At 46.2% G+C, this 15,067-nt stretch overlaps 2 pseudogenes; one reads left to right on the plus strand and one right to left on the minus strand.

The window, feature by feature from the left end:
- Window positions 1-1,983: 1,983 nt before the first annotated feature.
- On the plus strand, window positions 1,984-2,732 carry LOC101045606 (proteasome activator complex subunit 2 pseudogene; annotated as a pseudogene).
- Window positions 2,733-3,223: 491 nt separating this feature from the next.
- LOC120361655 (cytochrome b-c1 complex subunit 6, mitochondrial pseudogene) lies at window positions 3,224-3,509 on the minus strand (annotated as a pseudogene).
- Window positions 3,510-15,067: the final 11,558 nt, after the last annotated feature.

Raw genomic sequence — 15,067 nt, forward strand, 5'->3', positions numbered from 1 at the left:
GATGGAGGGCTCTGTGCCTTGTTCTGCACATGAGCCAAGTGACGCAGACAGATTCAGGCACTTCTCCTATCAAGGTGAAATACCTGGGAGACCAGAGTTTGGCCCCACCTGGTTGTCTTGGCTTCCTACTGTAGCGCCTCCTCTCAAATAGGTGATGATGGTGGATTATTCAATAGGGAATGCCAGGCAGGCACTGGGAGTCCCAATCTGAGATTTAAGAAAGAGCCGTTTGGCCGGGTGCAGTGGCTCATTCCTGAAATCCCAGCACTTTGGGAGGCCGAGTCAGGCAGATCACTTGAGGTCAAGAGTTTGAGACCAGCCTGGCCAACATGGTGAAACCCCAGTTCTACTAAAAACACAAAAATTAGCTGGGCATGGTGGTGGGCACCTATAATTCCAGCTACTAAGGAGGCTAAGCCGGGAGAATCACTTGAACCCAGGAGGCAGAAGTTACTGTGAGCCAAGATCGTGCCATTGTACTCCAGCCTGGGTGATAGAGCGAGACTTTGTTTCAGAAAGAAAGAAACAAAGAAACAAAGAAAGAAAGAAAGAAAAAGGAAGGAAGGAAGAAAGAAAGAAAGAAAGAAAAAGAGCAAAGCTAGAATGTAAGTAGGTCAGATTGGCAATATCTATCCCATCTTACCCTCCATTTCCTTTTCCTGAGTCACAGAGGGGCTGAGCAAGACAGAAAAGAATCATGTGAGTTCTTCATTACAACATATATAATGGTTAAAAAAAAATCAGAGACAGCCTAAATATGCAATAGAGAGAATGATATGAAATAAATTATGAAATAAAGTATAAAGTTAAGTAGACATTCAAAGCAGCAAAACTGGCTGGGCACAGTGGCTCATGCCTGTAATCCCAGCACTTTGGGAGGCCAAGTTGGGAAGATCACTTGAGACCATCTTAGGCAACATAGCAAAACCCTATCTCTACACAAAATATAAAAATTAGCCAGGCATGGTGGCACCCACCTGTAGTCCCAGCTACTCAGAAGGTTGAGGTGGGAGGATTACTTGAATCCAGGAGGCTGAGACTTCAGTGAGCTGTGATCACAACACTGCACTCCAGCCTATTTGACAGAATAAGACCCTGTCTCAGAAAAAGAAAGAAAGAGAGGGACAGAAAGGAAAGAAAGCTAGAGAAGGAAGGAAGGAGGGAAGGAAGGGCAGGTGTGGTAGCTCACGCCTGTAATCCCAGCACTTTGGGAGGCCAAGGCAGGCAGATCACCTGACGTCAGGAGTTTGAGACCAGCCTGGCCAACATGGTTAAACCCCATCTTTACTAAAAATACATAAATTAGCCAAGTGTGGAGGCATGCATCTGTAGACCCAGCTACTTGGAGAGGCTGAGGCAGGAGAATCACTTGAACCTGGAAGGTGGAGGTTGCAGTGGAGCCAAGACTGCACCACTGCACTCCAGCCTGGGCGACAGAGTGAGACTATGTCTCAAAAAAAAAAAAAGAAAAAGAAAAGAAAAGAAAAAGAAGACAAGAAAAAAAAAAGAAAAAAAGAAAGGGGCCGGGCGCGGTGGCTCAAGCCTGTAATCCCAGCACTTTGGGAGGCCGAGGCGGGTGGATCACGAGGTCGAGAGATCGAGACCATCCTGGTCAACAAGGTGAAACCCCGTCTCTACTAAAAATACAAAAAAAGTTAGCTGGGCATGGTGGTGCGTGCCTGTAATCCCAGCTACTTAGGAGGCTGAGGCAGGAGAATTGCCTGAGCCCAGGAGGCGGAGGTTGCGGTGAGCCGAGATCGTGCCATTGCACTCCAGCCTGGGTAACAAGAGCGAAACTCAGTCTCAAAAAAAAAAAAAAAAAAAAAAAAAAAGAAAGGAAGGAAAAAATAAAATAAAAAAGAAAACAACATACAAGAATATCTTTGTGACTTTTGGGGTAGAGGAAGAGTTTTTAAGCAAGACCCAAAAAGTGCCAAACCAAATAAAAGATTGATAAATGGAGACCAGAGACCTAGCGACTTAAAGCAGCATGGCCAAGCTGTGTGGGGTGCATCTGAGCAGGGAGGCCTGCAAACAGGTGGAGGTCTTCAGGCAGAATCTTTTCCTCAGGAGGCTAAGGAATGCCTCTACAGATTCTTGCCACAGAAAATCATATACCTGAATCAGCTCTTGCAAGAGGACTCTCTCAATGTGGCTGACCTGACTTCCCTCCAGGCCCCACTGGACATCCCCATCCCAGTTCCTCCACCCAAGGATGATGAGATGGAAACAGATAAACAGTAGAAGAAAGAAGTCCCTACGTGTGGATTTCTCCCTGGCAATGAGAAGGTCCTGTCCCTGCTTGCCCTGGTTAAGCCAGAAATCTGGACTCTCAAAGAGAAAGGCATTCTGGTGATCACATGGATCCAGCACCTGATCGCCAAAATTGAAGATGGAAATGATTTTGGGGTAGCAATCCAGGAGAAGGTGCTAGAGAGGGTGAATGCTGTCAAGACCAAAGTGGAAGCTTTCCGGATAACCATTTCCAAGTACTTCTCAGAACGTGGGGATGCTGTGGCCAAGGCCTCCAAGGACACTCCTGTGATGGATTACCAAGCCTTGGTGCACGAGCGATGAGGCAGCCTATGGGGAGCTCAGGGCCATGGTGCTGGACCTGAGGGCGTTGTATGCTGAGCTTTATCATATCATAAACAGCAACCTGGAGAAAACTGTCAACCCAAAAGGTGAAGAGAAGCCATCTATGTACTGAACCCAGGACTAGAAGGAAAATAAATGACCTAAAAAAATTGATAATTGATAAATGTGTCTACATTAAAATTAAGAAATCTTAGCTCTTGGCTGGGTATGGTGGCTCATGCCTGTAATCCCAGGACTTTGGGAGGCCAAAGCAGGTAGATCACCTGCGGTCAGGAGTTTGAAATCAGCCTGTTCAACGTGGTAAAAGCCCATCTCCACTAAAAAAAAAAAAAAAAAAAAATAGCCAGGTGTGGTGGCAGGCACCTGTAATCCCAACTACTTGGGAGACTGAGGCAGGAGAATCACTTGAATCCGGGAGTCAGAGGTTTCAGTGAGCCAAGATCATACCACTGCACTCCAGCCTGGGTAACAGAGTGAGACTTTGTTTAAAAAAAAAAAAAAAAGAGGAGAGGTTCATGTGAGCTTACAGTTACACCAATAAGAAACAAATGGCATACCCAAAACCATAAGGAAATATCCTGATGCCCAAATGATGAAGGCTGGGATGAAGAATAAGTCCTCACATTTATTTCAAGTTGTTAAAGAGTTTGTGGGTCATGCAATGTCCCTTGATGTAAGAAGTCAAAGAGCTCCTCCATGTACTCCTCTTCTGTGTGTGATCAAGAGGATACAAACTCATCACAGAGCTCAAGCCACTCCCGGGCCTTGACACATTCCTCCAGCTGCTCAGATTGCTCTCTCACTGTTGTTAGGGGATCCTGATGTAGAAACACTAATTCCTCCTCTTCCTCTTCCTCCTCCTTAGGATCTCTGGACCCAGTCAGATTCTTTCACTTATCCTCCAGTTCCATGTCTGGCTACGGTTCCGGATTCAACATGAGCAGCAATAGCGGCACCTAATCCACTGCAGGATCAAGAAGGACTTGTAAGGGTCACTCCGCGGATATCTGGCGATCTGGCCAGAAGTCAATAGGCAGTCCTTTTTTTTTTTTTTTTTTGAGACGGAGTTTCGCTCTTGTTACCCAGGCTGGAGTGCAATGGCACGATCTCGGTTCACCGCAACCTCCGCCTCCTGGGTTCAGGCAATTCTCCTGCCTCAGCCTCCTGACTAGCTGGGATTACAGGCAAGCGCCACCATGCCCAGCTACTTTTTTGTGTTTTTAGTAGAGACGGGGTTTCACCATGTTGACCAGGATGGTCTCGATCTATTGACCTCGTGATCCACCCGCCTCGGCCTCCCAAAGTGCTGGGATTACAGGCTTGAGCCACCGCGCCCGGCAATAGGCAGTCATTTTTAATACAAAATGAGAATTCATATGATTCAACTTAATATTTCACAATAAAAAATAATTTACACTAAGTTAAGCAACCATTCTAAATGATGGTTGTGGTTAGGCACAGTGGCTCACACCTGTAATCCAAACACTTTGAGAGGCTGAGGACGGTGAATTGCTTGAGTCCAAGAGTTTGAGACCAGCCTGAGCAACATAGTGAAACCCTGTCTCTTTAGCTGGGCATGGTGGTGCGTGCCTGTAATCCCAGCTACTCAGGAGGCTGAGGCAGGAGAATTGCCTGAACCCAGGAGGCGGAGGCTGCGGTGAGCCGAGATCGTGCCATTGCACTCCAGCCTGGGTAACAAGAGCGAAACTCCGTCTCAAAAAAAAAAAAAAAAAAAAAAAAAAAAAAGAAAGAAACCCTGTCTCTACAAAAAATAAAAAATAAAAAAATTAGCCAAGTGCAGTGGCACTTAGTACCAGCTACTTGAGAGGCTGAGGTGGGAGGATCACCTGAGCCCAGGAGGTTGAGGCTGCAGTGAGACGTGGTTGCATCACTGCACTCTAGTCTCGGTGACAGAGTAAGACCCTGTTACAAAAAAAAAAAAAAAAAAAAGAAAGAAAGAAAGAAAAGAAAAGGGCCGGGTGCGGTGGCTCACTCCTGTACCAGCACTTCGGGAGGCCGAGGCGGGTGGATCACGAGGTCAAGAGATCGAGACCATCCTGGTCAACATGGTGAAACCCCGTCTCTACTAAAAATACAAAAAATTAGCTGGGCATGGTGGTGCGTGCCTGTAATCCCAGCTACTCAGGAGGCTGAGGCAGGAGAATTGCCTGAACCCAGGAGGCGGAGGTTGCGGTGAGCCAAGATCGCGCCATTGCACTCCAGCCTGGGTAACAGGAGCGAAACTCCGTCTCAAAAAAAAAAAAAAAAAAAAGGAAGAAAAGAAGAAAAGATGGTTGTGAAGACTATTAATAGCATCATTCATTATTTATTCATTAAGCAAATATCTCCTGGGGGCCTATCATGAACTAGACATATTTCTAGGCACTGGGAGAAATTATCTCATTGCACATTAATGGGAAAAAGAAAACATAAACAGATAAAGAAATATCTAGAATGTCATATTGTGGTAAGTGCTACGAAGAAAAACAAAACAGAGTAAGGATACGAGGAGTGATGAAGAAGTATTTTAGAGCCGGGCGCGGTGGCTCAAGCCTGTAATCCCAGCACTTTGGGAGGCCGAGGCGGGTGGATCACGAGGTCGAGAGATCGAGACCATCCTGGTCAACGTGGTGAAACCCCGTCTCTACTAAAAATACAAAAAATTAGCTGGGCATGGTGGCGCGTGCCTGTAGTCCCAGCTACTCAGGAGGCTGAGGCAGGAGAATTGCCTGAACCCAGGAGGCGGAGGTTGCGGTGAGCCGAGATCGTGCCATTGCACTCCAGCCTGGGTAACAAGAGTGAAACTCCGTCTCAAAAAAAAAAAAAGAAGTATTTTAGAAAGCACGCTCAAAAAAGCTTTCCTGAGTAGGTGACAAATATTTGCAAATACAACTGAATGAAGGGAGGGAGGGAAGCCAGCTCGGCGCTGGGAGAGAAAGCTTGCAGGCAGAGGAAGGAGCAAGCGCGCAGGCCCTCAGCAGGAAGGTGCCCGGCGGGACTAAGGAACAGGGAGGCCAGTGTTGTTGGATTAGAGTGAGGAAGGAGGGAATAGGAACACATGAAACAGGAGAAGTTCCCAGGAGCTTGATTGACCAAGGTGTGTGTGCCCTGTCAAGGACTTTGGATTTCATTCATTTTTTTGAGATGGAGTCTCTCTCTGCTGCCCAGGCTGGAGTGTAGTGGTGCAATCTTGGCTCACTGCAAACTCCGCCTCCCAAGTTCAAGAGATTCTCCTGCCTCAGCCTCCTGAGTAGCTGGGACTACAGGCGCCCGCCACCACACTAAGCTAATTTTTATATTTGTAGTACAGATGGGGTTTTGCCATGTTGCCCAGGCTGGACTTAAACTCCTGACCTCAGGTAATCTGCCTGCCTCGGCCTTCCCAAAGTGCTGGGATTATAAGCGTGAGCCATCGCGTCTGGCCTAGATTTTATTCTGAGAATAATGAGACATCATTGGAGAATTGAGAGGAGGAGGTAGAATGATTTGATGTTTAGTTCCGAAGAAAGACTCTGGCTGTTCTGTCTCGGAGGGAGAGTAGGAGGATAAGGGCGAAACCAGGGGTTCCTGTTAAAATACTACGGCATCATCCTGGTGAAAGATGTAGGTGGCATGGACTAAGAGGGTAGTGGTGGTGGCGTGGAGAGTTTGAGACTCAGGACCAACAGATTTTCTAAGTAGAACAGGGATAGAATTTGTTGATGAATTGCATTTAGGGCAAGAGGAAGAGGAGTCAACAAGATGCACGATGCTTTAAAACAAAATTGAGACAATTCTATATACAATTTGGTCAAAACTCTTTTTAAAATGCTCTTAAATTACTTTTGGAACAAGAAACTTATGTATAGCAAATTAGAAGAATCCAAGTTGGGGAGACAGAATATATTCATAGATGGATGGATAGCACCATTTAAAAAAGCAGATGTTAATTGCACATCATAAAAATTGCCACAGAAGGTAAGGAAAGGAAGTGGCCCCTAGGTCTGGAGGAGGCAGGTCTTTACTGAAGAGGCAGGGGATGTTGAAAGGGGAAGGTGGAGTTAGACCAGATAGAGGTGGATTGAGGGCTGAGGCTCAGGACTCAGGAGAGGGTGGTGGGAAAAACACTGGCTTCCCAGCAGGAGGAATGAGGCTCAAGTTCCAGTGCAGCCACTTACTAGCTGAGTGGATGTGAAGATTAGATAAAACATCTGTGACCCACCCATTAGGCTCTCAGTAAAGGGGAACAGCTAGGAACTGTTCTTTTTATAATATCCAGAGTCTTCATTTTCAGATTTTTCTATTATTTCTTTATTTAGGTTGACAAATCCCGTTCACCAGCAATTACAGCAGAGACTGTAGACAGGAAGCTGCAGGGGAAAGAGGAGCAATGTGAAATCAAGCTTGGGAGACTCCTATAGTTAGGTAATAACTCATGTAGTTAGGTAATCACTTAATGATTGATAGCCCAGAAATTGGAGTTCATCCAGTAATTTTGTCACATAGTCATGTCTCCCTCTGCTGGCAAAACTTGGTTTGGTTATTTTTTGTTTGTTTTTGGTTTTGTGTTTGGGATGGAGTCTCGCTCTGTTGCCCAGGCTGGAATACAGTGGCTTGATCTCAGAGTTCACTGCAACCCCCACCTCCCAGGTTCAGGTGATTCTCCTGCTTCAGCCTCCCATGTAGCTGGAATTACAGGCTACTGCCACTATGCCGACTAATTTTTGTATTTTTAGTAGAGACGGGATTTCACCATGTTGGCCAGGGTGGTCTTGAACTCCTGACCTCAGGTGATTCACCGCCCACCTCGGCCTCCCAAACTGTTGGGATTAAAGCCATGAGCCACTGCAAGCAGCCTGTTTTTTGTTTTGTTTTATTTTGTTTAGAGACAGAATCTCTGTTGCCCAAGTTGGTCTCAAACTCCTGAGCTCAGGAATCTTTTTGCCTCAGCCTCCCAAAGTGCTAGATTACAGGTGTGAGCCATCACCCCCAGCCAGAACTTGGTTAGTGTAGGGTCAATCCAAATCTGAATTACTTGCATTTGAACAATTTGTAGACCCCAGGATTACCAAAGAGTGAACTCTGTCTTCTTTGTATAATCTTACCATAGCTATTACTGGGACCACACTGGAAGGAGATGGTGGAATGGGAATCCCCTGTGGAAAAATAACCTTTTTTTTTTTTTTTTGAGATGAAGTTTCGCTCTTGTTACCCAGGCTGGAGTGCAATGGCGCGATCTCGGCTCACCGCAACCTCTGCCTCCTGGGTTCAAGCAATTCTCCTGCCTCAGCCTCCTGAGTTGCTGGGATTACAGGCACGCGCCACCATGCCCAGCTAATTTTTTGTATTTTTCAGTAGAGATGGAGTTTCACCATGTTGACCAGGATGGTCTCGATCTCTTGACCTTGTGATCCACCCGCCTCGGCCTCTCAAAGTGCTGGGATTACAGGCTTGAGCCACCGCACCCGGCACCTTTTTTTTTTTTTGAGATGGACTCTTGCTCCATTGCCCAGGCTGGAGTGCAGGGGCACAATCTTGTCTCATTGCAACCTCTGCCTCCCAGGTTCAAGCAATTCTCCTGCCTCAGCCTCCCAAGTAGCTGGGACTATAGGCACATACCACCACACCCAGCTAATTTCTGTATTTTTGGTAGAGACAGGGTTTGACCATGTTGGCCAGGCTGGTCTCGAACTCCTGACCTCAAGCAATCTGCCCACCTTGGCCTCCCAAAGTGCTGGGATTACAGGCGTGAGCCACTGCACCTGGCCAATTTTTGTATTTTTTGTAGAGATAAGGTTTCGCCATGTTAGCCAGGCTGGTCTCAAACCCGTAAGCTCAAGCAATTCACTGGCCTTGGCATCCCAAAGTGCTGAGTTTACAGGCATGAGCCACAGCCCTCGGCCAAATATTAACTATCTTAAATGTAGCTAGTAATGTGTTAGCTATGGGGAAAAGATACACAAAGACAAAAACCACAGCTCTTAGGTGGGCATGGTGGCTCACACCTGTATTCCCAGCACTTTGGGAGGCCGAAGTGGATGGATCACGAGGTCAAGAGATCAAGACCATCCTGGCCAACATGGTGAAACCCCATCTCTATTTAAAACAAAACAAAACAAACAAACAAACAAACAAAAAAACACAGCTCTTGTCTTCAGGAGGCACGCTTTCTGGTGAGAGAGATAGACTCAGTTATCCACAGTGCAAGTCAACTGTGATGAGTACTGGGAGTCTAGCTAAACAGTGAGCTATAGCATCATGAAGAGAGGAAATATTTTTTTTTTCTTTTTTACAAATTTTTTTTTTTTTTTTTTTTTTTTTTTGAGACGGAGTTTCGCTCTTGTTACCCAGGCTGGAGTGCAATGGCGCGATCTCGGCTCACTGCAACCTCCGCCTCCTGGGTTCAAGCAATTCTCCTGCCTCAGCCTCCTGAGTAGCTGGGATTACAGGCACACGCCACCATGCCCAGCTAATTTTTTGTATTTTTAGTAGAGACAGGGTTTCACCATGTTGACCAGGATGGTTTCGATCTCTTGACCTCGTGATCCACCCGCCTCGGCCTCCCAAAGTGCTGGGATTATAGGCTTGAGCCACCGCGCCTGACCTCTCTGTTAAATATTAATTAATTCTTTTTTAATGGGGGTTTCAGGATGTTGCCCAGGCTGGTCTTGAACTCCAGTGCTTAAGTGATCCACCAGCCTCCACCTCCCTCCCAAAGTGCTGAGATTACAGGCTAAGCCATAGCACCTGGCCAAAAGGAAAGTTAATTCTGGTACAGTCAGTGGAGTCGAATAATTCTTCCCAGAAGAGGTGATGCTCATATGGGACTTTATTTTATTTATTTGAAACAATATTTCACTTTGGGAGGCCGAGGCGAGCAGATCACCTGAGGTCAGGAGTTCGAGACTAGCTTGACCAACATGGAGAAACCCCGTCTCTACTAAAAATACAAAAATTAGCCAGGTGTGGTGTCACATGCCTGTAATCCCAGTTACTTGGGAGGCTGAGGCAGAAGAACCGCTTGAACCCGGGAGGCAGAGGTTCCACTCCAGCCTGGGTAACAAGAGCGAAACTCCATCTCAAAGAAAGAAAAGAAGGAAAAATATTTATTTGAGCATATACTATGTGCTGGAAGCTGCAATAGTCATTGTGACCACAAAAATGAATGAAGCAGACATGTTATGACTTTGTTGAACAGGGAAGGTGGACAAATTATGATTTAATTACACTTATACTAATTTCATTTTTTTTTTTTTTTTTTTTTTTTTTTTTTGAGACGGAGTTTCGCTCTTGTTACCCAGGCTGGAGTGCAATGGCGCGATCTCAGCTCACCGCAACCTCCGCCTCCTGGGTTCAGGCAATTCTCCTGCCTCAGCCTCCTGAGTAGCTGGGATTACAGGCACGCACCACCATGCCCAGCTAACTTTTTGTATTTTCAGTAGAGACGGGGTTTCACCATGTTGACCAGGATGGTCTCGATCTCTTGACCTCGTGATCCACCCGCCTTGGCCTTCCAAAGTGCTGGGATTACAGGCTTGAGCCACCGTGCCCGGCCCACTTATACTAATTTCTATGAAGGAAAGTACTAGGAATGATGAGAACCTATTACAGAGGGACATAAGCCAGGTGGGGAAATAAAGAAAAGTATCCTAGCCGGGCGCGGTGGCTCAAGCCTGTAATCCCAGCACTTTGGGAGGCTGAGGCGGGCGGATCACGAGGTCAAGAAATCGAGACCATCCTGGTCAACATGGTGAAACCCCGTCTCTACTAAAAATACAAAAAATTAGCTGGGCATGGTGGCGCATGCCTGTAATCCCAGCTACTCAGGAGGCTGAGGCAGGAGAATTGCCTGAACCCAGGAGGCGGAGGTTGCAGTGAGCCGAGATCGCGCCATTGCACTTCAGCCTGGGTAACAAGAGCGAAACTCCATCTCAAAAAAAAAAAAAAAAAAAAAAAAAAAAAAAAAAAATAAGAAAAGTATCCTTAGGAAGGGACATTCAAGCTGAAATCCGAAGGGTGAAGAGGAGATATCTAGGCAAAAGTGGTGAGGATAAATATTCTAGAAGCAGAGACACAATGTGTAAAGGCCCTGTGATAGGAGGTTGGAAGGGAGCTGAAGAAGGTCATTGTAACTAGAGCATGGGGAGCGAGATGGAGAGTGGCATGTGATGTGACGGGAGATGTGCACAGGTACCGTATTGTGCAGGGCGTTGTGGACTGGATTAATGATGTAGACTTTACCTTAAGATCGGTGAGAAGCAGCCCGGGCGTGGTGGCTCATGCCTGTAATCCCAGCACTTTGGGATGCCAAGGTGGGCGGATCACGAGATGAGGAGATTGAGATCATCCTGGCCAACCTGGTGAAACCCAGTCTCTACTAAAAATACAGAAATTAGCTGGGTATGGTGATGTGTGCCTGTAGTCCTAGCTGCTTGGGACTGAGGCAGGAGAATCGCTTGGCTAAAGAACAAGACTCTGTCTCAAAAAAAAAAAAAAAAAAAAAAAAGTGAGAAGCATTGGGAGTTTTCAAGCATGGGTGACATGATCAGATAGGTGTTTTTAGTTTTACTTTTTTTTGAGACAGTTTCGCTCTGACTCCCAGGCTGGATTGCAGTGGTGCGATCTCGGCTTACTACAATCTCTGCCTCCCAGGTTCAAGGGATTCTGCTGCCTCAGCCTCCCAAGTAGCTGGGATTACAGGTGCCCCCCACTATGCCCAGCTAATTTTTTGTATTTTTAGTAGAGACAAGGCTTCACCATATTGGCCACACTGATCTCGAACCCCTGACTTCAGGGTGATCCACCTGTCCTGGCCTCTCAAAGTTCTGGAATTACCCTAGTGCCTGGCCGATTTTTAAACTTACTTATTTATTTATTTATTTTTAGAGACAGGGTCTTGCTCTGTTGCCCAGGCTGGAGTGCAGTGGTGTGATCATGGTTCACTGCACCCCTGAATTCCTGGGCTTTAGGGGTCCTCCTGCCTCACCCTCCCAAGTAGCTAGGACTACAGGCATGTACCACCACATCTAACTATTTAAGTTTTTTTTTTTTTGTAGAAATAGGGTCTTACTATGTTGCCCAGGTTGGTCTTGAACTCTTGGCCTCAAGTGATCTTCCTGCCTCAGCCTCCCAAAATGCTGGGATTACAGGCATGAGCCACAGTGCCAGGCCAGATAGATGTTTTTCCAAGATTATTTTCTTTTTTTGTCTGCCCAGGTTGGAGTGCAGTGGCCCGATCTCAGCTTTCTGCAACCTCCGCCTCCCGGGTTCAAGTGATTCTCCTGCCTCAGTCTCCTGAGTAGCCGGTATTATAGTCATGTGCTCATTTTTGTATTTTTAGTAGAGATAAGATGAATTTTTGTATTTGTAGGAGAGATGGTTTTTTTTTTTTTTTTTTTTTTTTTTTTTTGAGACGGAGTTTCGCTCTTGTTGCCCAGGCTGGAGTGCAATGGCGCGATCTTGGCTCACCGCAACCTCCGCCTCCTGGGCTCAGGCAATTCTCCTGCCTCAGCCTCCTGAGTAGCTGGGATTACAGGCACGCACCCCCATGCCCAGCTAGTTTTTTGTATTTTTAGTAGAGACGGGGTTTCACCATGTTGACCAGAATGGTCTCGATCTCTCGACCTCGTGATCCACCCGCTTCGGCCTCCCAAAGTGCTGGGATTACAGGCTTGAGCCACCGCGCCCGGCCGAGAGATGGGGTTTTACCACATTGGCCAGGCTGGTCTTGAGCTCCTGACCTCAGGTGATCTGCCCATCTCAGCCTCCCAGAGTGCTGGGATTATAGGCATGAGCCACTGTGCCTGGTCTAAAATATTACTTTCTAAAGAATGAATACATATGGATAAAAATAATAATAATAAAATAATAAAAACAAGAGAATGAATACATAGGGGTAAGAGCAGACTCTGAATCTCTCCATTCAGAGAGACCAGATTGGGGGCTACTCTGGGAGGCTAAGTCAGAGAATAGCTTGGTCATGATAGCAGCTATGGAAGTAGAAAACAAATGGATAAATCTGAGAAGTATGCAGGAAGTTGAGTTGGCAGAATTTCATATTTGAATGGATACATTGAGAGTGAAGAAAGTGCTATGTACAAAGCTAGGCATCATTTTTGGAGGGTAGAATAATGAGTTCAGTGTGAACAAGTAGAATTTCAGGTACCTGGAGAGCCACCCAAGTGGCTCTGTCCATTACAGAGTCAGATATAGAGGTTTGGAACTCAGAAGAGAGGTCTGGACTGGAGATACAAATCTAGGAACCATATAGACAATAATGGAAGCCATAAGCTATGATGACACTACAGGGTAGCACTGAAACTTGCTGATGTCCTTGGTAAGAGTGATCACTATTGCATGGTAAGAGGAGAAGCCATGTAAGTTTGTTTAATTGAGACAAGGCTGGTCTCGAAATCCTGGCCTAAAATATTCTTCCACCTCTGCCTCCCGACGTCCTGGGATTACAGGCATGAGCCACCACTCTGAGCCAGCCATATGAGATTGAGCAGTGGAATGAATAGAAGCTAAGGCTATGTAGACAGAAATAGACAAAGTTAGGAAGACTGAATGCGGTGGCTCACATCTACACTCCTAGCACTTTGGGAGATCAAGGTAGGAGAATCACTTGAGTCCAGGGGTTTGAGACCAACCTGGGCAACATAGTGATACCTGGCTAATTTAAAAAAAAAATATTGCTGGGCCAGGTGCAGCGGCTCACGCCTGTAATCCCAGCGCTTTGGGAGGCCAAGGTGGGCAGATCACGAGGTCAGGAGTTCAAGACCACCCTGGCCAACATAGTGAAACCCCGTCTCTACTAAAAATACAAAAAAAAAAAAAAACAATTTTAAAAAATTAGCGGGGTGTGGTGGCAGGTGCCTGTGATCCCAGCTACTCAGGAGGCTGAGGCGGAGAATCACTTGAATCTGGGACATACAGGTTGCAGTGAGCTGAGATCACACCACTGCACTCCAGCCTGGGCAACAGAGTGAGACTTCATCTCAGACAAAAAAAAAAAAAAATCTATCTATCTATCTACCTATCTATCTATCTATCTATCTATTTATCTATCCATCTATCTATCTATCTCTATCTATAGTTGGCCAGGCCCAGTGGCTCATGCCTGTAATCCCAGCACTTTGGGAGGTTGAGGCAAGGAAAATTGCTTGAACCTGGGAGGCAGAAGTTGCAGTAAGCCAAGATCAAGCCATTCCTCTCCATCCCTGGTGACAATGCGAGACTCCATCTCATACACACACACACACACACACACACACACACAGACAGACAGACACACACACACACACATACATATTGTTTTTAATTAGTCAGTTGTGGTGGCATGCACCTGTAGTCCCAGCTATGGGGACGCTAAGGCAGGAGGATCGCTTGAGCTCAGGCGTTAGAGGTAGCAGTAAGCCATAATCATACCATTGCACTCCAGCCTGAGTGACAGAGTGAGACCCCTTGTCAAATAAATTAATTAAAATAAAAACAAAGTTAGGACATTTCGGGCAGAGGAGCAGCATGAGCAAAACAAGGAGACACAAAAAAGTGGGGTGTGTTTAGGGGCCTTAAGCTAATCAGAGTGGCTGGAGACTTGAGTATGTAAGAAGAAGGAAAAATAAAGACAGTAGTGAAAATGGAGACACTGAAGTGAACAGCCTTAAATGTGGAGGACAAAAGGAAAGAAAACTGCTATTTCTTGAGTGCCTCCTATGTCCTAGGAGTTTTTGTATACATTATTTCACTTAATCCTGGTGTGTAAGGTAAGCATTCTTTTTTTTTTTTTTTTTTTTTTTTTTTTTTGGAGACAGAGTTTCACTCTTATTGCCCAGGTTGGAGTGCAATGGCGCAATCTCAGCTCACCGCAACCTCTGCCTCCCGGGTTCAAGTGTTTCTCCTGCCTCAGCCTCCCGAGTAGCTGGGATTACAGGTGCCTGCCACCACATGTGGCTAATGTTTTTTGCATTTTTAGTAGAGATGGGTTTCTCCATGTTGGTCAGACTAGTCTCAAACTCCCGATCTCAGGTGATCCGCCCTCCTCAGCGTCTCAAAGTGCTGAGATTATAAGCATGAGCCACTGCACCCACCTGTAAGCATTCTTTTTTTTCAGAGACAGACTCTCACTCTGTCACCCAGGCTAGAGTGCAGTGGTACAATCATCACTTACTGCAGCCTCAAACTCCTGGGCTTAAGTGATCCTCCTACCTCAGCCTCCTGAATGGCTGGGATTACAGCTTGAGCCACCACACCTGGCCAATGTAAGCATGCTTATCTCACTTATCCTATTGAGAAAATAGCTGTTCAGAGAAATTAAATAATTTACCTGACATCACACATCTTGTAGGCAATGGGATTCCAATCTCCCTCCCACACAGGAGGATCTGGGTAAGTGCCCTGTCAGGTGGTGACATCAAATGGGGAAAACAGGGTGAGAACCCCTTTTATCCAGCACTGTAGTGTCAGATGTGTTAGCCTAAGCAGAGAAAGG

This window comes from Saimiri boliviensis, chromosome 1 (genome assembly GCF_048565385.1).
Source record: "Saimiri boliviensis isolate mSaiBol1 chromosome 1, mSaiBol1.pri, whole genome shotgun sequence".
NCBI classification, from domain to species: domain Eukaryota; kingdom Metazoa; phylum Chordata; class Mammalia; order Primates; family Cebidae; genus Saimiri; species Saimiri boliviensis.